Raw genomic sequence first — 22,153 nt, forward strand, 5'->3', positions numbered from 1 at the left:
AGAGAGCGGCGATTCGTGGAAATCAGAAATGCAGTGCTTTTTCGCAATTTTGGAGCAATCGCGGTTCGAATGTTGAAAAGATTGTGATTGCTCAAAAAACGTGTTTGTGTTCAATGTAAAACTAAAAAATGAACTCTGCAAAATGCTAGCATTTTTGTAATTTCCAATGTGAACTGGGCCTTATAGTATCCTTTTAGGTCATGGAGTACCAAAAATCACTAGGATTTTTTTGCTAAGGAACCGAAAAGTTAACCCGCTGAAAAAACCCATGCCAAGTACACTTGTCACTACACATGAGCAAGAAGCACAGAATATGTTGGTTGAAAACCATGACAGGAAAATGCTGTGGAGGAGTCTAGTACTGAACATACTGCGTGCAAACTGTTTTTGGAAGCCATCGTCCTCCATTTGCTGCATCTGTTTTGAATGCAAGTTGTGTAATCTGCCCGTGTTTTGGGATCTGCACATCTATGCAGCTGGTCAGCTCGGGTGCAGCCTGCATTTGGAAGCACTACCAATTTCTCCTGTTGAAAACAATAGGAAACTTTAAAAAACAGTAAAGTGAAAAATGTGTGACTTAACTGAAATTTCCTAAATAGTTTGCCATGTCCATGATGAAAAAGAATTGGATTTTTATAGTGTAATAATTAGGCATTTATGCTTCAGAGATTATGACTTGTATGCGTGGTAAAAGGTAAGTGGATAACCTGGAACTCTGCCCTCTTTTACATAAACTTCCGTTTAGCTTGCGGTTCTGAGGAGATTTGGCACACGTGGAGTTATAGGATAACACCCTTCAATGCTCTGGATGTCAAGGGCAAATGGCAATCAATTTTCTCCTCCGCTACTGATAAAATGTGGCGGTTCTGCTTGACATGCTCCCCTAAATGAGGTCTCTACAAACCGCACTAGGACACAGGATTCCAAAGCTTATCTACACTACAGTGTCAGTGATTAGAAAGCCAATATCTTCCATACTAAGTGCAGCCACTGCCAGTGCTGGAATTCTGCAAGATAATGAAAAATTCTTCCTGTACTTAAAAGGTATCTATAGTCAGAAAGAAAAAGAATGACCAACAAGATTAGAAAGTCATATACACAGCAGTCCAGAACGTCTCTGTATGATTGGGCCGGCATGTTAGTTATGTTGCCTATATCTGTATAAACATAAACCTCAACATATCTCACCACTTCCGTCCAAGGACATTTTGTTAAAGAGGAACTGTAGTGAAAATAATATGAATAAAATGGCTTTTTTTTCTACAAAATGCATAAATAGATTACTTAGTCCGTTTTTGCCCAATATTAAATCTTTTCTCTCTGATTTACATTCTGAACTGTATCACTGGTGGTGACATCTTTAGTCCTGCCAGGTGATCTGTACAGAATGTTCGTTACTGACAGTTCTATGCACAAAGGGAGATATTGCTTGCTTGGCAGTTGCAAATAGTGATGAGCACAAATTTCGTATAGACAGAATTTCTGGAAAAACCTTAACTGATTTAATCTTTTTGTGTAATTTTCGCGTAAGTTTGTGCCAACTTTAGCAGTGAATAGCAAAGCTACATGCTTACATACATGCTATTGACACCATAATTTCTGTGTTTAAAGAGAACCCGAGGTGGATCTTCGAGGGGGTTGATGGGGGAAACCGAGGCATGTCCTCTGCCTAATGACATGGCTCTGTGTCCTCCAACCGCTGCTCTCTGCCCCTCCACCTCCGCACTATAGCCCTCGAGTTTAGCTACAAGATTTGTCGCCATCTCTGAGGTAAACACAGGGGAGAGGAATTCCCTGTTCAAAACACCCGTCAGGGGCGTTGCTGCAGGGTTTCCTGAGCTTCCATTGGGCAGCTCTCCCTGGCCACGTCTCCTTCCGCTCCCCCGCCTCCCTGCATGCTATGGGTGACGCACGGTCCCGCAAGTGAGTGGGCCATTGAGGCGCACGTGAGCAGCGGTTTTTGCGGCTACCTGATCCGCTCAGCCCTACTTTTTTTTTTTTTTTCTGAGCCCATCTCGGGCTCTTTAAAAGACATTTTTCCTTTTGCATTTTAAAAATCCCTTCTAGGCCACTGTGATCATAGGCATCAATAAGTTGCCTGCGTCACTTCCAAAGTAACGCATTACTTCCTATTTAGCGTACAGTACTTATTGTACACTTATAGGAAATTATGTGCGAGGACATCTTGTGGCCAAATAGTAAAATTACACCTACAATAGGGAATAACATTTTTTTTAATATGTATGTCGAGATGGTATATTATTATTAAATTATGGGCTTGTGATTAGTGATGCATGTAAAACTTAAAAAATGAATAAAAAAACCTTTTTTATATCCAAATAAAATATTGTCACCATACATTGTACTAGGGATATAATTTAAATGATACAATAACCAAGACAAATGGGCAAATAAAAATGTGTGGCTTTCATCCACAGTTTTATGTTTTATTTTGAAACTATAATGGCCGAAAAATGAGAAATAATATTTTCCATTTTTTTCCCTTATTATTCCTGTTAAAATGCATTTGGAATAAAATAATTCTTATGGAGGCCATACATGGTACAATGTTTCCATACAATCTTACCATTTCTATGTAATATAAGGTAACTGCCTAAATTATCCTTTCAGTATATTCACTTAATTTGCCCTTACACTACATAGAAATGGTAAGAGTGTATGAAAAAATTGTACCATGTATGGCCACCATTTGTATAATGTACCACCCAAAAAAAAAGCCTAATTGATGGTGAAAAAAAAAAACAAGATTCAAATCATTTAGTTGTGATAAGTAGTGATAAAGTTATTGGGGAATGAAAGGGAGGCGCGCTGACATGTGAAAATTCCTCTCACTATAAAGATTACCCATAAAGTGAAAACAACCCGTGGGCTGAAGTGGTTAAGCAAAATTTTGTGTACTTGTAGTTAGCTGATTTTGATCATCTCTAGTTGCAAAAAGCCATTATTTTCCACAATGCACAGTGGTCAGGACATTACACAGTGTGAGGGGTTTCACCACATTATCAGCTATACAGGTAAAGATTTCTTGTGGGAAAGAGGGTATCAGCTACTGATTGAGGTGAAGTTCAATTCTTGGTTAAAGTTCTTCTTTAACTGATGGGTGTCAGCAGTTGTATTGAGACCATATACAAATTTATTGTCAGACCTGGCTGCTTTTATAATCTGACCAGCATAATGATCCTGACAGGTGTGGCATGTATTTGTATTCACCATTAATCCTGATAAGAACACCCTATGGGGTCAGAAGGCAGAGCTTATATATATTTTTAAGCTCCACCCTTTCCTGTTTATCAGAAGAGGTGAGGCTGCTACTTGTAGCTATGAAACGGCCGCTGGGAGATTTGGGGGCAGGGTAAAGCCGATAAACAGCTCACCCTGCTCCTGCACAAGTCCCGGTGGTGTCAATTACTATTCCCCATTCAGGCCGCCATGGATAGTGGGGGAAAGATGTAATTAGGCTTCCAGCTATTGCTGGCGGCCGAATTACAGGGTTTCTGTAGTAATTTGTGCTCCGTCTGACCGCCGATATAGCCGCAATTCCTATTATGGCCTATAGTGGCGCCGACTGCGGCCAAATCTACTGCACTGTTTTTACAGCGCTTGGCTACTTGTATCTTATTCAGCGGCCAGGCAAGTCTGTGAGCAAAGACAGGAGATAATTACAAAATAATTACAAATGAACTTATTTTTTAAAAATATACTTGATAAGTTAAAAGCATAATGTATACCCTGTATAAGTGATAATATGACTTGCCTGGTGCATGTATGTGTGTTCTATAAGCTTCTGATGTCGTGTTACAATTCATACTTTTGTATCTGGTCACAGGAACTGTGTGCCTATGTATTTGTTTCCTCAGTGTGAGACTGACTAATGGTTCCCATGTATTTTTTTTTTCCTTTTTTATTGGTCAGTGCAACGTGACATTTCACACGACATCTGCGCATGCTCTGGAAAAATGTAATTGGATTGACTCGTACACACTGGCAGACTGCATGATATCTGTTCAGTAGTAGTCTGAGTTGATCTGCTGCATAGATTGGGCAGAATTCTCGCGGTCGATCACTTGTCGTTTTCCTATATTTCTTACAATAATTGCCATCTGACACTGAAATCTGTTGTTCGTTGGATGTTTCCAATGAATTTTATATAGCATATAATATGGTATAGGCAATAGCAAGGGCTTAACTAGAGAGAAGCAACCCATGCGATCGCTAGGGGGCCCCAACTACTAATCTTTCCTACCTTCCTACCTGCAATACTGAGGACTTTCAGATCAGGTGTTTTTGTGGCTACACTTGTTATGGGTGTGAAGATCATAATGGGCACACTGTGAGGGCCAGTGCACACCAAAAAGGGCTAGAGTAACGCTCAACGCTTTTTGAAGTGATTTTTTTAGGTGATTTTAGGCATGTGCCTAGCGATTTTCTAAGCATGCCTAGTGATTTTTGGAGCGTTTTTGTGTAGCGTTTTTATTTTTTGTTACAGTAGAGCTGTAACTGAACAGCTTCTGTAACAGAAACACTTGGAAAATCGCTCTGATGTAATGCTTTTTAGAGCTGTTTTCTACTTACCTATACTTAAATGAGTACTGTAGTTGGTTTGGGGGAAAACGAGCTGAACTTACCCGGGGCTTGTAATGGTCCCCCGCAGACGTCCTGTGCCCACGCAGCCACTTGCCGATGCTCCAGCCCCGCCTCCGGTTCACTTTTGGAATTTCAGACTTTAAAGTCTGAAAACCACTGCGCCTGCGTTGCCGTGTCCTCGCTCCCGCTGATGTCACAAGGAGCGGCCTGCGCAGGCACAGACCATACTGGGCCTGCACAGTACGCTCCTGGTGACAGTGGGAGCGAGGACACGGCAATGCAGGCGCAGTGGTTTTCAGACTTTTAAGTCTGAAATTCCAGAAGTGAACCGGAGGCGCCCCCTCCGGAGCATTGGTGAGTGGCTGCACGGGCACAGGACGTCTGTGGGGGACCATTAGAAGCCCCAGGTAAGTTTAACTCATTTTCCCCCGACCCCCCTACAGTATCCCTTTAATCTTCAGGCTGGATTGCCTCAGAAATCAACAGAAATGCTGCAGGACCCGCGTTTGCGTTTGGAAAAAAATCACATGGCTCTGGTGTGCTCCATCACATCCTAATACATTAGCCAAGCGTTTTTCTAAGCGCAAGCGTTTTTAAAAGCACTCAGAAGCGCTCTTGGTGTGCACCAGCCCTGTGATGGACCCCCAAGGCTGTGAAGGGGAGGCAAGGGAAGGGGTGTGGACATTGGGGATCTATGAAAGTTTCACTGGAGAACCGTATGAATTGCAGTTACGCCGAGGAGTGGGAAGGTGGGGGGTTGAAAAAGGATTCATGCTGGTACCTTAAGAATCTGGAGCAAGATGTGATGGAACATGTAGAGGAATTGCATTTTTCCTAGCATTCCCCTTTATTGCGCTATATTCTATTACCGGAGTGTAGATCTCCTCCATGTATCTCAGCTTTGCATTCCTCTACACACAATATACAATTCATATTCTTGTCATGCATATTTGTAGGAGATACAGTCCTGACATCCTTAGAAAGAGGTTAGAGATACATAATGTAAGATATGGATATTGCTGTGAGGTGTCCTCTGAGTAAAGCAATGCAGATATGTTTTTACAGTCTGCCCGGTATTGCGTGATCCTACCATTCAGCAGGAAATTATTTCAGCATAACAATGGGCTGCTTAAGTCCCGAATATTGTTTCCTTTCCCTCAGAATTCATGGCATTGGTTCCTTATATCAGACTATCCTGACATGATGTACAACATACACCTCACTGAGAGGACACCGTAATGGATGCAGATTCATATCTCTCTATTACTCCTTTTATTCTGTTTCCTGGAACCGGGAGCTCCATCCACACAACACAAAAGGTTATAGTGATTTTCAAATCATAATGCCAATGTAACTATTTTGGAATAGTAAAGGCTCAGAAAAAAAAAACATAATCAGGCTTGCACTGACTAATTATACAGAGGAACTTTTGCATAAAGGGGGGGGGGGGGGGGAATACATTGCAAAGCGAGAAGTTAAAAAATAGATGAGAGATTAAAGAGAACCTGTACTGAGTAAAATTATTTAAAATAAACACATGAGGTAACTTCAATTGAACATTACATAGTTGTCTTGCCATCAGTTCCTATCAGAAAGCTCACCATTTTCTTCTGACAATGATCCCTTCCAGTTCTGACAATATTTTGTCAGAACTGAAATATATCAGTTGCTCTCAGTTATATATCAGTTGCTGTCAGTTACATCTGAGAGGAGAACGGATGTGTCCATGTTTCCCTATGGCTCAAGTGGGCGATGTTACAGTTTAACAGTGTGCTGACCAGGAAGCTGTTATGGTGTAATGGCCATTTTCAAAATGGAGGACAGAGAATTCCCTTGATCACAGTGGACAAACAGGACGCATGAGAGGAGAAAAAGATTGAGGAGTAGACTACACGGGAGGTAAGTATGACTTGTGTATGTTGATTTTCACTTTTAATTTTCAGTACAGGTTTTCTTTAAGGAATGATTGAGATCCTCCATGTAATTTGTTCATATTGTTTGAGCCACAATTAGCCTGCACCTAATCATCTTTACTATTGGCAAACATGAAAAAACAGACAGCTCCAACGGCCATTATCTATAGCCACTCCCTCTAACAATGCAATGGGCTAAAAGGTTGTTTTCTTTATCAACATACTGTATATATGCACAGATGAAGATACTGATTGCTTGGCAGTTGGGAACAGCTGTTATTTCCCACAATGCAACGAGGTTCACAGACAGCAAACTGTCATGACATCACACTGTGGAAGGGGTTTCACCACAATATCAGCCATACAGCGCCCACTGATGATCTGTTTGAGAAAAGGAATATATTTCTCACGGGAAAGGAGGTATCGGCTACTGATTGGGATGAAGTTCAATCCTTGGTTACAGTTTCTTTTTAATTGCTGCTGTATAGATCTCACCTTCTCCACCTGTCAGGAGGTAAGGAGGGTAAATCTGAAGCAACATACACCCACACAACTACGGTCAGCCAAAGGGATCGGGACTTCAACTCAGTTTGAGGCTGAGTGCTGAACAGACATGTCATTAGCCTATAGGCTAGTGACTCATTCTGTTGCTATGCAGGGGGTCAGGAGGTATGGTGCAGCACGTGATGGAGCTGCTTTGAGTGAGGGGTAAGTAGGAGTAAATACGCTCGGCCATAATGATCTGGCACCCACTCTGGATCTGCACATTGGGATCGCCGTACACTTTTCCCACAATGCAACAAAGTTCACAGAAAAGAATCTGTCAGGACCATGGTTATGACATTACACTGTGGGAGGGCTTTCACCACAAGATTAGCCGTACAGACCCCCCTGATGATCTTTTATGTGAAAGGGGGTATCGGCTACTGAGTGGAATGAAGTTCAATCCTTGGTTTAAGTTCCTCTTTAAAGGACGCCTGAGGTGAAAATAAATTCATGAAATAGGTTTCAATATTTTTTATTGGGTTTTTTCAAAGAAAATTCTTACAGCCAATTTACATAAAAAAGTCCTCAAAACAAATTTTATCACAAAGTGCTAAGTTTACATTACAGTTGTTTAACCTCCCTGGCGGTAAGCCTGACACAGTGTCGGGCTAGCCGCCGCAGGGGATCACATGGCCCCGGGAGAATTCTTTTAAATGAAAACTGTTTTATATTGTTAAGCTAGCACAATCTATGAACTATTGGCCCTTGTTATCTCTTTCCTGCTCTCAGAAGCCATTTACTGCTAGGAAAGTGTTTTATAGTTGTAATTTCTTATCAGTGAGGGTCACACTGTAGTCTGACTCAGTCCTGACTCAGACAGGAACTGCCACTTACATACCTGATGTTTAACGCTTTCAGGCATAGAAAGAAAAAAAGGAACACGGCATAGTTATTTGTGTGCTAGGCACTGTGCAAACACATGTCTATCTCATCATGTCACATGTAACTTCGGGTATCCTTTAAGCCTAATGTTTTACAGTTTGTTTGTTTTTAGCCAGTCTTTTTTTTTTTTTTTTTTTTTTTAGGCAACAAGGAGGAACATAATTAGGCTGTGCTTCCTTTGCCAAAACAAATTCTCTCCCTCTTGGCATCTGTCAGTAAAGGTGGCCATACACTGATAGATTTGCAGCAGATTCAACCATCAGATAGATTTCTGTCAGATGCCTGTCAGGTTCAGTCTGACAGGAATCTATCTGATGTGTGCCACATACTAGCAACAGATTTCAGAATTAACTCTATTGGAAAGCTATTGAAAATCGATCTAAAGGCATTACTGCACCATTAGATCCAATGCATCTCTATGGGCCATCGATCTGCTGCCAGCAGCAGATCCACCTAAATTTTCCATCCTGTCACATAGATCAAATCCATCTAAATCGGCCACAAATCAATCGATTGATAGATTTGAAAGAATCAATTTCTGATTGATTGATTCTATAGAATTGATCGATTTATTATTTATTGTATTTATAAAGCGCCAACATATTACGCAGCGCTGGACAATAAATAGGGATACATACATTGCAACAAGGGGTGACAGACAGAGAGGTAGCAAACGGTTATACAACATAGCACAAGGTTATACATACAATCAGGGTATAAAATGCGGTTTACAGAGACCCGGCAAAACAAGTACGAGTTAGTCCATGAGAAGGGTGTAATTGCTGGGGTAGTAAAATTAAGAAGGACACACTAAGGGAAGGGGGAGGCCCTGCCAAGGCTTACAATCTAAAGGGTGGGGGGACACATAAGGTAGGACTGTGGAAAGGGTGATTGATAGAGAGTTAGAGTGTGGTAGATGTGAGGTAGGCTATTTTAAAGAAATGTGTTTTGAGGGCTTGCTTGAAGGTGTTGAAGGAAGGAGCGAGTCTGAGGGGGAGTGGAAGGAAGTTCCATAGGGTGGGGGCAGCTCTTGAGAAATCTTGTAAGCGTGCATGGGAATGAAAAATGCGTGGGGAGGTCAGGCGGAGATCATTGGAGGACCGGAGGGGACGGGCAGGTATATATTTGTTGACGAGCTCAGAAATGTAGGTTGGGCAGGTCTTGTGCACAGATTTGTAGGTAAGGCACAAAACCTTAACTTGATCTTGAAGCTGATAGGGAGCCAGTGTAGGGCTTCGCAGAGAGGAGAAGTGGAAGCATAGTAGTGGGAAAGTCTGATGAGTCTAGCTGCTGCATTCATGACTGATTGAAGGGGTTCAATGCGTTTTAAGGGGAGGCCAGATAGTACGGCATTGCAGTAGTCATGGCGGGAGATGATGAGGGCATGGATGAGAAGCTTGGTAGTGTCTGGGGTCAGAAAGGGGCGGATTTTGGAGATGTTTCGAAGGCGGAAGTTGCAGGTTCTGGTAACATTTTGGATATGTTGGCTGAAGGAGAGGGCAGAGTCTAGGGTGACGCCCAGGCAGCGGGCCTTGGAGGTAGGGCGGATGGTAGTGCTGTTGATAGTGATGTGAATATCTGGGAGTGGTGGTGCAGAGCGGGGCTGGAAAGTTATGAGTTCAGTTTTATCCAGTTTAAGCTTCAGGAACCTAGCTGACATCCAGGAGGAGATGGTTGATAGGCAGGAAGAGACCTTGTCCATAGTGGAGGGGGAGAGATCGGGGGTGTGGAGATAGATTTGGGTATCATCGGCATATAGGTGGTATTTGAAGCTCAGGAAGGAGATGACTTTGATCGATGGCTGAAATCAACTAGTGTATGGGCCCCTTAAGACCTTTTGAGCGACTCATCATTTCCTGACTAGCAATGGCAAATCAATGTATGCAGGAATACAACGGCTGGTCTGTCCATCCTTTTGTTCCCAGCAAATTCCGTGGGAAGCTTCTTGGTCCTTTCACATGCATGACCTCATCAGATTACTTCGCAACGGATGAAGAAACAATTGTTTGTCATTCATGAACGGTTGGAAGAAACCATGTCTAATCAATGGACAATCATTGTTCATGTAACGATCGGGGTCAGCACACAGAGAGAATCTGATTGTTGATGATCTGCAGAATCATCAACAATACAGATGTATACTCGATTATGGATGATCTGCAGAATCACCAATAATACAAGTATGACTAACCTCTGGACACCTAATGAGTTAATGTGTTTGATGAACTGGAGGCTATCTCCCGAGGATCGGGAAATATAAGAGACTTGGCCAAGAGCCACCTGAGGGGCAGGTGGCCCTGGGCAGTACAGAAACTATCTCTTGATAGTGAGGACCTGGTAACCAGGCGAATCGGCGGGTAGCGGCGGCGATCGCATACCACACGCAGCTAGCAAAGTGCTAGCTGCGTGTAGGAAAAAAAATTATGCAAATCGGCCCAGCGGGGCCTGAGAAATCCTCCTGCGCAGGTTACCCCGAGCTGATAACCGGCAAGGAGGTTAAAGAGAAACCATAACCAAGAATTGAACTTCATCCCAATCAGTAGCTGATACCCCCTTTCCCATGAGAAATCTTTTCACAAACGGATCATCGGGGCACTTTGTATGGCTGATATTGTGGTGAAACCCCTCCCACAGTGTAATGTCAGGACCATGGTTCTGACATCACACTGTGGGAACCTTGTTGCATTGTGGGAAGTAACAGCTGTTTCCAACTGCCAAAACACCAAGCAGCAGCTACTTCCACTGACATCACCTGCCAGCAGTAAAAATGTCACCTTGTGATATATGTCAGAATGTAAATCAGGGAAAGGAAAGATTTTACAATGGGCAAACACTGACTAAATCATTTATACATAATTATTGTAAAGATGAAGCACCTTTTTTATATTACATTATTTTCACTGGAGTTCCTCTTTAAAGAGGAACTCCAGTGAAAATAATGTAGTAAAAAAAAGTGCTTCATTTTTTACCATAATTATGTATAAATGATTTAGTCAGTGTTTGCTCATTGTAAAATCTTTCCTCTCCCCGATTTACATTCTGACATTTATTACATGGTGACATTTTTGCTGTGGGCAGGTTATGTAGCTGCTCCCAGCTGTTTTGGCTGTTAGAGACACCTGTAAACAGCTAATTCCTGTCTGTGAACATTGTTACATTGTGGCAGTTTGCCCAGAGTACCGCGGTACTCAGAGCTTCTTGTGGGAGGGGTTTCAGCACAAAATCAGTCATACAGCGCCCCCTGATGGTCTGTTTGTGAAAATCATTTTATTTCTCATGTAAAAGGGGGTATCAGCTACTGATTGGGATAAAGTTCAATTCTAGGTTAGAGTTTCTCTTTAAGTCTCCCCTGCCCTCAGAAGTTGTATTCTGTCAGGAAAGGTTTTATGGCTGTAATTAGCTTATCAGTGACGTTTACTATATTCTGGGCAAGGTACCCACAAAACAGAAGCTGTCACTTGCCTTAAAATTAACTCTTTCAGGCAGCAAAAGAAAAACAGGCCGTTATTAATATGTTTTGTACTGTACATACACATATTTATTTCATCATGTCACATTTCACCTCGGGTACACTTTAACCACTTTACGACCGCTCCACGCCAATTGGCGTAGACGCCGTGGCAGCCCCAGGACCGCCTAACGTCGCTTGGCATAAGGCCCTTGGGGTGGAGTTTGCAGGGGGATCGCGCGCATCCCCGCTCTGATGGCAGAGCTCCTCCCCGCCTTCAGTCTCTCAGCGGCGATCGCTGCTAGGAGATTGTTAGACGGTGAAACCGCCATCTATTTACTCTGTACAGCGCTGCGATCTAATGCAGCGCTGTACAGGGGACAGCCGAGTGTCACTCGGCTGTCCCCTACAGAGGCACAAAAGCGATCCGCAGCGCTGTATAGGGGACAGCAGTGTCACTCGGGAATCACTTGTGTGCCGAGTTGTGCGGCCCTGTATCGGGGCCTTAAAGCTGCAGTGGCCCATTTGTTGAAAAATGGCCTGGTCTTTAGGGGGATTTAACACTGCGGTCCTCAAGTGGTTAATAGTACATGAACCGTAGTGACTGCAATATGTGAACACCATGCTTCCGTATAGTAGCTGTGCTGCGTTCCTACTACGGCTGTATTTTGTTGACGTTTGCAGTCTCCCAAGCGAACAACAATTCAGCTGCAGCTAAAATTGGGGTGAACCGCTCCTGTTCACAAGGCTTTACTTTGCTTTACATATACAGTACCTGAGATGGTATAAAATAGAAAAGTTACATATACCTGGGCAGGGGCGTAACAATAGACCCTGCAAGGGATGCCGCCGCAGGGGTGGCCAGAAGCTGCAGGGGACCCTGTGGGAGGAGAAATTTCTTTTCTCTGTCCTGAGATACTGACAACCAGGGGCGTCTGTGTCATTAGGCAACTCTAAATTTTTGCCTATGGCGCAGTTGGTGGCAGTGGGCGCTCTGTGCGTGTGTTTATTTATTTATTTTTTCTTTCAGCCAGCCAGGTCGGCGCTGGCTGTGACAGGCAGCTCAGCCTGTGCCCGGCGCCGCCTACTGGTCCGCCCCCTTCCTCTTCTCCGTTCAGAGCCTCCGAGCAGCACGCACGTTAGTTTATATGTGCAGTGCGTGCTGCCGCCTACTGGTCCGCCCTCTCTCCCCGCCCCCTCTCCTTCTCTGTGCTGACTGGTGCTGAGCGTGCGATCGCCGCACACGCTGATTTACACACCGGCGCCGCCCCTAACTCCGCCCCCCGCCTGTCACACGTGGTTGAAGTGACGCACCAGGGCGGCTGGCTTGGCTACACAAATGCAGAGGCGACACCGGCTCACAGTGAGTGCCCTCTGCCTCTGCTGCTCGCAGGCTCAGCTCTTGATAATTTTTTTATATGCACCCCTGGCTGGCCCTGATTACCATCCCCCCCTCCCTCCCACGCTCGCCCCTATATATCCCTTTACAGGCAGTGGCTCCTATAAATAAATATGACAGGCAACGACAAAAAAAAAATGACAGCTGGGACAGACAAGACCGTTGCTGTTTAGTGGTTGTATTTCCTGGTGAACGCTGGCCACATTATTATTATTTCCTGGTGAACGCTGGCCACATTACGATTATTTCCTGGGGAACGCTGGCCACATTAAGATTATTTCCTGGGAAACGCTGACCACATAAGATTATTTCCTGGTGAACGCTGGCCACATTACGATTATTTTCTGGTGAAGGCTGGCCACATTACGATTATTTCCTGGGGAACGCTGGCCACATTACGATTATTTTCTGGTGAACGCTGGCCACATTACGATTATTTTCTGGTGAACGCTGGTCACATTACGATTATTTCCTGGGGAATGCTGGCCACATTACGATTATTTCCTGGGGAACGCTGGCCACATTAGGATTATTTTCTGGTGAACGCTGCCCCATTATGATTATTTCCTGGTGAACGCTGGCCACATTATGATTATTTCCTGGGGAACGATGGCCACATTATGATTATTTTCTGGTGAACGCTGGCCACATTACAATTATTTCCTGGGGAACGCTGGCCACATTGCGATTATTTTCTGGTGAACGCTGCCGCATTATGATTATTTCCTGGTGAACGCTGGCCACATTACGGTTATTTCCTGGTGAACGCTGGACACATTACGATTATTTTCTGGTGAACGCTGCCGCATTACGATTATTTTCTGATGAATGCTGCCCACATTACGATTATTTTATGGTGAATCATTGCTGCGTTATAATTATTTTATGGTGAATCATTGCTGCGTTATAATTATTTTATGGTGAATCATTGCTGCATTATGGTTATTTTCTGGTGAAAGATTGCCGCATTATGATTATTTTAAGTGAATCATTGCTGCGTTATGATTATTTTCATCAGGGGGGCACCACATGGGGGGAGGGAGGCGCCACAAGTTTTCTCGCCTGGAGTGACAAAATGGCTAGAGACGCCCCTGCTGACAACTAAGAGCACAGAGAGAAGAAGCTTCCTGCTCTCTGCACAGTTGTTCTTATGACTGCATCTGCTCAGCCAGGAATCATACAAAGTTTTCCTGACAAAGGTTTGTAGACAGGTGGGTGGGGCTACACCCCGTAGTGCGTACTGAGCGCTGGAATTGGCCGGCCGGCCGCGCTGCAAACGAAATTGTAATCGCACTACTGCTCCCCCGGGCCAGGCTGCTTGAGGGGTAGAGCTGGGAGCCGAACGGAGGAGGAACACTGTAGTCTCCATGAAGTAAAGGCTGGACAAGATCCCTATAGCATCACCGGAATCCATAAGGGTGAACAAGGAGAGGAGTGATATCCAGGAACACCAGATAGTGACCGCGGCTTGGAAACGCTGTTTCTGTCTGGGAGGCGGTAAGATCTATGAGGCAGCTAGCCTGTCATTACAGCGGTCTGGTATAACTGGAAACTTCTGCTTGTCAGTGTTATGTCAGCAAATGGTCTATCTCCAAATCATCAGGCAGCTATACCTATCTCCACACTCTGAATACCGGTACCAGAGTGAATGGAGTATATGTGGGTGGCTGTGTGTTGAAATGTGAGGAGCGCTCCGCACTGTTTTAAGTGTTTTTAGGGCAGGATTGTACTGTGCAGTTTTTGATACTCTAAGCAACATTAATAAAGGTATTTAATTTTTGTACTCCCAGAGCGGCTGCATAGTATTTTTGTATTGAATTGGGATCATGTATTCTCTATGAGCAGCTCCTGTGTATGGTCACGTATACAGTTTTTGGGAACAAACACTGGTGAGTGAGACAAATAGGTGTTCTGTATTTAAAGGTTTGTAGACAGTCCATATCCAGTGTGCAGTAGGCTCTTGTGTACAGTGCCCGGCCCCCAGCCTCTCTACCTCTTCCCTAGCGCTCTGTACTAAAGTGATGTTGGAGGAGACAGCAGAGCCAGTTCTGCCCAAGCCTCTATACCCCCTCCCCAAGTGCTATTTACTGTAGTGTTGGAGAAGTCTGCAGAGCTTGAGTTCTGCTCCATCAGAAATGGACAGAGTGAGTGCAATAAGCTGAGGCTGGGAGCACACTTGTCTGTCAGTTTTCTGTATGTTTTTTCTGCACACCATGTGTGTCTGTGTGAAAACATGCACGTCCTATCATAGAAGCTAATGTAATTGATAGAGAAAATGTGTGCAGTGCTTCACTACTGTTTTTATCTGTATGGGGAAAACACATTCGAGTGTGCACTAGCCAACTGAATAATATTGGTTCTCAGTTTACCTGTGCAGAAAGGGGGGACATCCAGAGTTTTGCAGGGGGACCCAGTGGTTTCTAGTTACGCCCCTGTACCTGGGGCTTACTCCAGCCCCCTTCAGGCAGGTGGAAATAAAGCTCCCCGAACAGCGGGGATGTCAATATTTACCTTCCTGGCTCCAGCACAGGCGCAGTATCGGCTCTCCACTCGGAGATAGGCAGAAATAGCCAATCGCTGTCAGGCCGCTCTACTGTGCAGGCGCAAGTCACCAATCTCCATGCTGAGAGCCGAAACAACGCCCCCGCTGGAGCCAGAAAAGGTAAATATATCAAGCCTTGTCAGGCTTGTCGAGCCAGGATTGCGGGACTCTTCGGGGGAGCCAGCGCTGGATTGCCTGCAGCTACAGGGGAGGGGGAAGCCTCATTGGGACCCTGAGGCTTCCCCCTCCCAAGGTGATTACCCCCCAGGGGAACTTTTTTTTTGGTACAGGTTCTCTTTAAAGGAGTCGTCAAGCAACTCATGCTACCCATAGTACTACTTGCCCGGGGCTTCCTCCAGCCCCTGGCAGCTGCTATGTCCCTTGCCGCAGCTCCACTGGCCCCCCGTTCCCCGGCGGTGCGCAGGCCTGCACACCGTGAACAGAGCCTAATGGTGGCCATATATGGTACAATATTTCATTTTTTTTCGATTAGATAATTTAGTTCGATTATTCCGTTAGATCGACTATAAAGATTTTTTCAGCATGTCCAATCAGAATTTTCTCGAAAAACGGGATAGTTGTTTGAATTTCTTGATCGAAAAAAAATATTTTCAACTTTCATTCGATTCGATCATTTAGATTGAATAAACTGGAAAATCCAAGGCTGCATTTCCACTTGTGCGGTGCGGAATCGCCGGTATATCACCGCAGACGAAATCGCATGCGGGTGTGCGATTTTGCATGCGATTTCACATAGGGTAGTAGGTGGGCGATTTTAACCATGTCACTGCCTTTGTAAATTAACATTACCTCCTATGCGAAATCGCATGCGAAATCGCGGGGAAAAACGCATGCCAAAACCGCATGCGATTTCGCTATTAGATACATTGTATGCGATTCGCTTAGCGGTGTGCGGGGAGCGAATTCTGACGGCTCTGCCGTGCAGATTTTCCCCGCACACAAAAACGCTCCGCACAACGCACAAGTGGAAACAGAACCCATCCACTTGTATTGACTGTGCAAATCCGCATGCGGACAACGCATGCGGATTCGCTATAGTGGAAATGAGCCCTAACTTATTTATTGTATCGTGTATGGGCACCATGAAGGTAGACATCAGTTGAAAAATTTGAATATTGTGCAAAAGTTCATTTATTTCAGTCATTCAACTTAAAAGGTGAAACTTAAATATAAACTTTCTTACATGCAAAGCGAGATATTTCAAGCCTTAATTTGTTATTATTTTGATGATTATGACTTACAGCTTATGAGAACCCCAAAATCAAAATCTCAGCCCATTAGAATATTGTGAAAATGTTCAATATTCTAGCCTCAAAGTGTCAGACTCTAATCAGCTAATTCATCCCAAACACCTGCAAAGGGTTCCCATTTCATACATTAGTTTCACCATATAAAGAGAAACCGTAACCAAGAATTGAACTTCACCCTAATCAGTAGCTGATACCCCCTTTCCCACAGGAAATCTTTACCTTTTCTCAAACAGACCATCAGGGGGCTCTGTATGGCCGATATTGTGGTGAAACCCCTCCCACAGCGTGATGTCAGGACCATAATTCCGACATTACATTGTGGGAAACTTGTTGCATTGTGGGAAAAAAACAGCGGTTTCCAGCTGCCAAAAAAGCAAGCAGCAGCGACATCCACTGATATCACCTGCCAGCAGTAAAAACGTCGCCATGTGATAAATGTCAGAATGTAAATCAGGGAGAGGAAAGCTTTTATAATGGGCAAACACTGACTAAATCATTTATACATCATTATTGTAAAAATGAAGCACTTTTTTATTACATTTTTGCTGGAGTTCCTCTTTAAGTTAAATTACGGAAATAAAAGGGGATCCTCACAGCCTGGGGAGCCCATCCTACAAGGGTCAAAAAACAAGTGTGGCCAGCATAATCTTCACACCTGACCTGAAGGATGGACCCCTTCATTGGAAGTAGGCGGTTTTAGTAGTTGGGACCCGTCAGAGCTCTGGGCTCCCCTGCAGTTGCACGGGCTGCTCCCCCATAGTAACGCCCCTGCTTTAGGATGCAGGAGATATTTTGAAGGCTGTACAGACATCGGCAAGCCAGTTAGGTAAATAATATTATTTTAAGTGTATCTGAGATGGGGATACAAAGAATAAATGTACATTACCTGGGGGTATCTCCAGGCTCCTCTGGCCTGATAAGTCCCTCGTCGTCCTCAGTCGCCACCTGGTTTGACCGCAACTGGCCCCGGCAAGTTATCCAGTCGGGGGGCATTCGGCGCAGGCGCAGTCTAGCTAGGAGCATTCCCTGGTCTCGCAAGCAGTAGTACTGCGCAGCCGCAGACCGCTCCCAGGAGAGGGAGCGAGATAAGGGAGCGCGAACGTGGGCTGGTCGCACATGCACAGTTGGCCCCGGACCAGAGGACTTTCTAGGGCCAATTTCGGACAAACAGGGAGTTGGACAAGGATGGCGTGGGAGCGATCAGACCGAAATGGGCTGGAGGAAGCCCCAGGTGTGTGTATATTTCTTCTTTACATGACCATCTCAGGTTCCCTTTAATAAGTTACTTATATCACATCCTATCTTTCACAAAGGCGGTTACACTTTAAATTCTGTCCTTTATCTGCTTTGAGTTCTTTCTCACTGTATTAAAATCTGTAGATCATACCAATACTTGGCATTCTAGATTTATTCATCATACATTTCCAAGGCAGCTAAGAATATGCGTATAATCTCTAGCAGCTATACATTCTCTTTAGGGGCATCAGATAGGTAATCTCTTTTTAGTGCATTTTGCTTATAATGAACAATTTTCAGTTTTCTGGATTGTCAGTTTGCATGCTTTAAGCAATTTAATAACTCTCACCTCTGTTCTGCTTACTGATGCAGTATGGAAATGACTATAGTAAAATTGCATAAAGGACAAATCAGCAGCTTCAGAAAGGCAGGCCATTAAAGATGGGGTCAGAGACGTTTGCATGTTGATGAATTTTTTTGGGTAAATTAGAAATCCTTTTCAAATTGGGATCACCAGAAGAACATTGCGGCTGCCAGGCAATATGATCTTGTAAAGATTTAGTCCCAACAAATATTGTTTTATCTGTAAATTGTGGCTCTTTTGAATAATCAAAGGAATAGCAGTCTTAAAGAGATGCTAATGCGTAAAAAAATAATGATATAATGATTTGTTTGTGTAGTACAGCTAAGAAATAAAGCATTAGGAGCAGACATAAGTAAGAAACTCCAGTTGTTATCTATGCAAAAGAGCCATTGAGCTCCACGACTTTCAAAGTTGCAGAAAGCTCTGTTTTCTGAAGCTTGTTATCTCAACTGTCAGTTAGGCCTGGTGCACACCAAAACCCGCTAGCAGATCCGCAAAATGCTAGCAGATTTTGAAACGCTTTTTCTTATTTTTCTGTAGCGTTTCAGCTAGCGTTTTGCGGTTTTGTGTAGCGGTTTTGGTGTAGTAGATTTCATATATTGTTACAGTAAAGCTGTTACTGAACAGCTTCTGTAACAAAAACGCCGGCAAATCCGCTCTGAACAGGCGTTTTTCAGAGGGGTTTGCGTTTTTCTTATACTTAACATTGAGGCAGAAACGCATCCGCAATCTAAAAAATGCCTCACCCCGGGAGTATGCGTTTCTGCAAAACGCCTCCCGCTCTGGTGTGAACCACCCCATTGAGATACATTGACCAAGCGTATCCGCAGCCGCAAGCGGCTGCAGAAACGCTGAAAAACCCGCTCGGTGTGCACCAGCCCTTACTGTGTTTTCTTTTTCTCTGCAGAGGACAGGACAATAGTTCACTGGCCTGCTCTGTAAAATAATTTAGAATGCTGCGTAATGTGTAAACTGCAAATATTAGAAAAGGATGCAATGTTATTAAAAAAAAACACTATATAACTGAAAATAAAAATATGAGAATATTTTCTTTGCTACTAATGTTCTAGTAAATATCCGGGCTACACAACCAATTCATTATATCATAATTTATTTATTTTTTTGCTTCAGTGTCTCTTTAACCACTTGCCGACCGCGCACTCATACCGCGCGTCGGTAAAGTGGCAGCTGCAGGACCAGCGACGCAGTTCTGCGTCGCCGGCTGCAGGCTAATTAATCAGGAAGCAGCCGCTCGTGCGAGCGGCTGCTTCCTGTCAATTCACGGTGGGGGGCTCCGTGAATACCTGCGGGCCGCCGGCTTTGAGGTGCCCCCCCCCCCCCCCCGCAACACCCAGGCAGGCAGGAGCGATCAGACCCCCCCAGCACATCATCCCCCTAGTGGGGAAAAAATGGGGGGGCGATCTGGTCACTCTGCCTGCACCCCGATCTGTGCTGGGGGCTGCACAGCCCACCTAGCACAGATCAGCTAAAACAATGCTGGTCCTTAAGGGGGGGTAAAGGGTGGGTCCTCAAGTGGTTAAAAGGAACCCAAACTGTGAGACCTATGGAAGCTGCCATACTGTATTTATTTAATTGTAAACAATACCAGTTGCCTGGCAGTGCTGCTGATCTTTCTGGTCACTATGGTCTAAATCACACACCTGAAACAAGCATGCAGCCAATCTTGTCAGATTTGTCATAGACATCTGATCTGAATGCTTGTTCAGGGTCTGTGGCTTAACAGGAACCATACAAGTATGAAAGTTTAAGTGTTCAACATAATTTTTACAACTTATCTCTTATAAATAAAATGCTATAAATTAGGCCCCATTCACACTTGAGCGTTTTGCCGGCGATTTCGGCAAAACGCTCAAGCGATGGGGCTTTTTAAAGCGCTAGTGCAATAATACCCTATGGGCCCGTTCTCAGTTGGGCGATTTGCGTTAATCGCCGGCACGCCGTCTCCTTTTTGCATCTGTGCTCCCTACCACCTTATGCATTTTCAAATGATTTATTTGCAGCTCTAAAACAGATTACCTTTGACTGGAAGAAATGTATAATTGTCAGTTATATTTATTAATTATATAGCGATAGATAGATAGATAGAGAGATAGATAGATAGATAGATAGATAGATAGATAGATAGATAGATAGATAGATCTTTGTTTTGTATTTTTCCAATTAAAATAAACAAGAAAAAAATGACGCACCACACGTAATTTGGGGGGAGGGATATGTGTCAATTTGCTGAAAACACATTTTATTATTTTATAATGTATATTTTATTTTAATTTCAAATTTTAAATGTGTAATTTTTGATACATTCATTTTATATCAATTATCCCAAAATGGAGAAGGTACAATTAACTTTGAAGTGAATCAATACATAGCAATGTTAACATAACAAGTTATAGGATGTAGTAGATGCAGTTTGACCAGAACATACAGGTGAAACTCAATTTATTTCAGTTATTCAAATGAGGCCTCTTTCACAGTAGGACGTTGCGTTTTGATGCGACGTTAAAGTCGCAACGCAAATTACAACGCAACGCCCCGAAAAAGTCGCAACGCAACTTAATGCCCTGTTACGGTCGCACACAGTAGAGCATACAGGCAATGAAAAGCATGCTTCCAAGTCATTACTGAGCATGTGCAAACAGTCCAACGCAGCTAATAACGTGTATAGCGCACTGCATGCAGTACTTTCACTTAACGTGCAGCGTTAGTCACCAATGCAACGTGTGCTCTGTGAATGGGGCATTGATTTTTCATCGCAGTGAGTTATTCTGCGTTAAATGTTGTTTTAACGTGCAACTTTAACGTCGCACTGTGAAAGAGGCCTCAAGGATGAAATAAATATATGAAACAGGAAGCCTTTGCAGGTGTTTTGGATTAATGAGCTGATTAGAGCCTGACACTTTGAGCCTAGAATATTGAACCTTTTCACAATATTCTAATGATCTGAGATTTTTATTTTGGGGTTCTCATAAGCTGTAAGCCATGATCATCAAAATGATAAACAATAAGGGCTCTTTCACACCAAGACGTTGCGTTGCAGGGGACGTTAAGGTCGCATAACGTGCCCCTAACGCAACGCATGGTGGTGCTAAAGTTGGACGCTACATAGAGCCGCGTTATGCTGCTCTTGGTGCACCGTTTTCGTTCGATACTGGTAGAACGAAAACGGCGCATGCGTCAAAAGACTGTGGAGACCACGTGATCGGAACACTCCGCATCACATGGTCCCGCCAGCCAATCGTCGCACAAAGCAGCCACTCCAGGAAGTAAACACGTGACGTCACACAGTGCAGTGAATATTAATTAGCCATGTGGCTAAGCACAATAGCAGACTCTCCCCTCCTCCTCCAACATTACTGAGCATGTGCAAACAGCAAACGGCTAAAACCACGTATAACGCACAGCATGCTGAACTTTCATAGAACGTGCAGCGTTTCACTGTAGCGCAACGTGGGCACTGTGAACAGTCCATTGATTTTACATTGCTGTGCGTTGGGCTGTGTTACAGGCTGCTCTAATGTGCGCCTGTAACGTCCCACTGTGAAAGCAGCCTAAAGGTTCGTATACACGTCCGATAAAGATCGTTCGTTACGAACGATTCGTGACGTTTACACGATATTCAAATTAGACTGAAAAGATCGTTCGTAATGAACGATTGTGTACACACGTGAACGATATAAGTATAAAGTACTGAACGACGAACGATAAAAAAATGCGTGCGCAAACGGAAGTGACGTTATGACAGGCAATAAGAACATGCGTTATCGGACGATCTTTGTACACACTGCAACGATTGAACGATTATCTTTCGAAAAAATCCGCCGGGTTGGATCGGTCCGATTGAACGATAACGATCGTTATCGTTCACAAAAACGATCGTTCACACTTTTTGAACGCACGATTATCGTTCCGATTGTCGTTATCGTTCG

The sequence above is a fragment of the Hyperolius riggenbachi genome, chromosome 1, assembly GCF_040937935.1.
Source record: "Hyperolius riggenbachi isolate aHypRig1 chromosome 1, aHypRig1.pri, whole genome shotgun sequence".
NCBI classification, from domain to species: Eukaryota; Metazoa; Chordata; class Amphibia; order Anura; family Hyperoliidae; genus Hyperolius; species Hyperolius riggenbachi.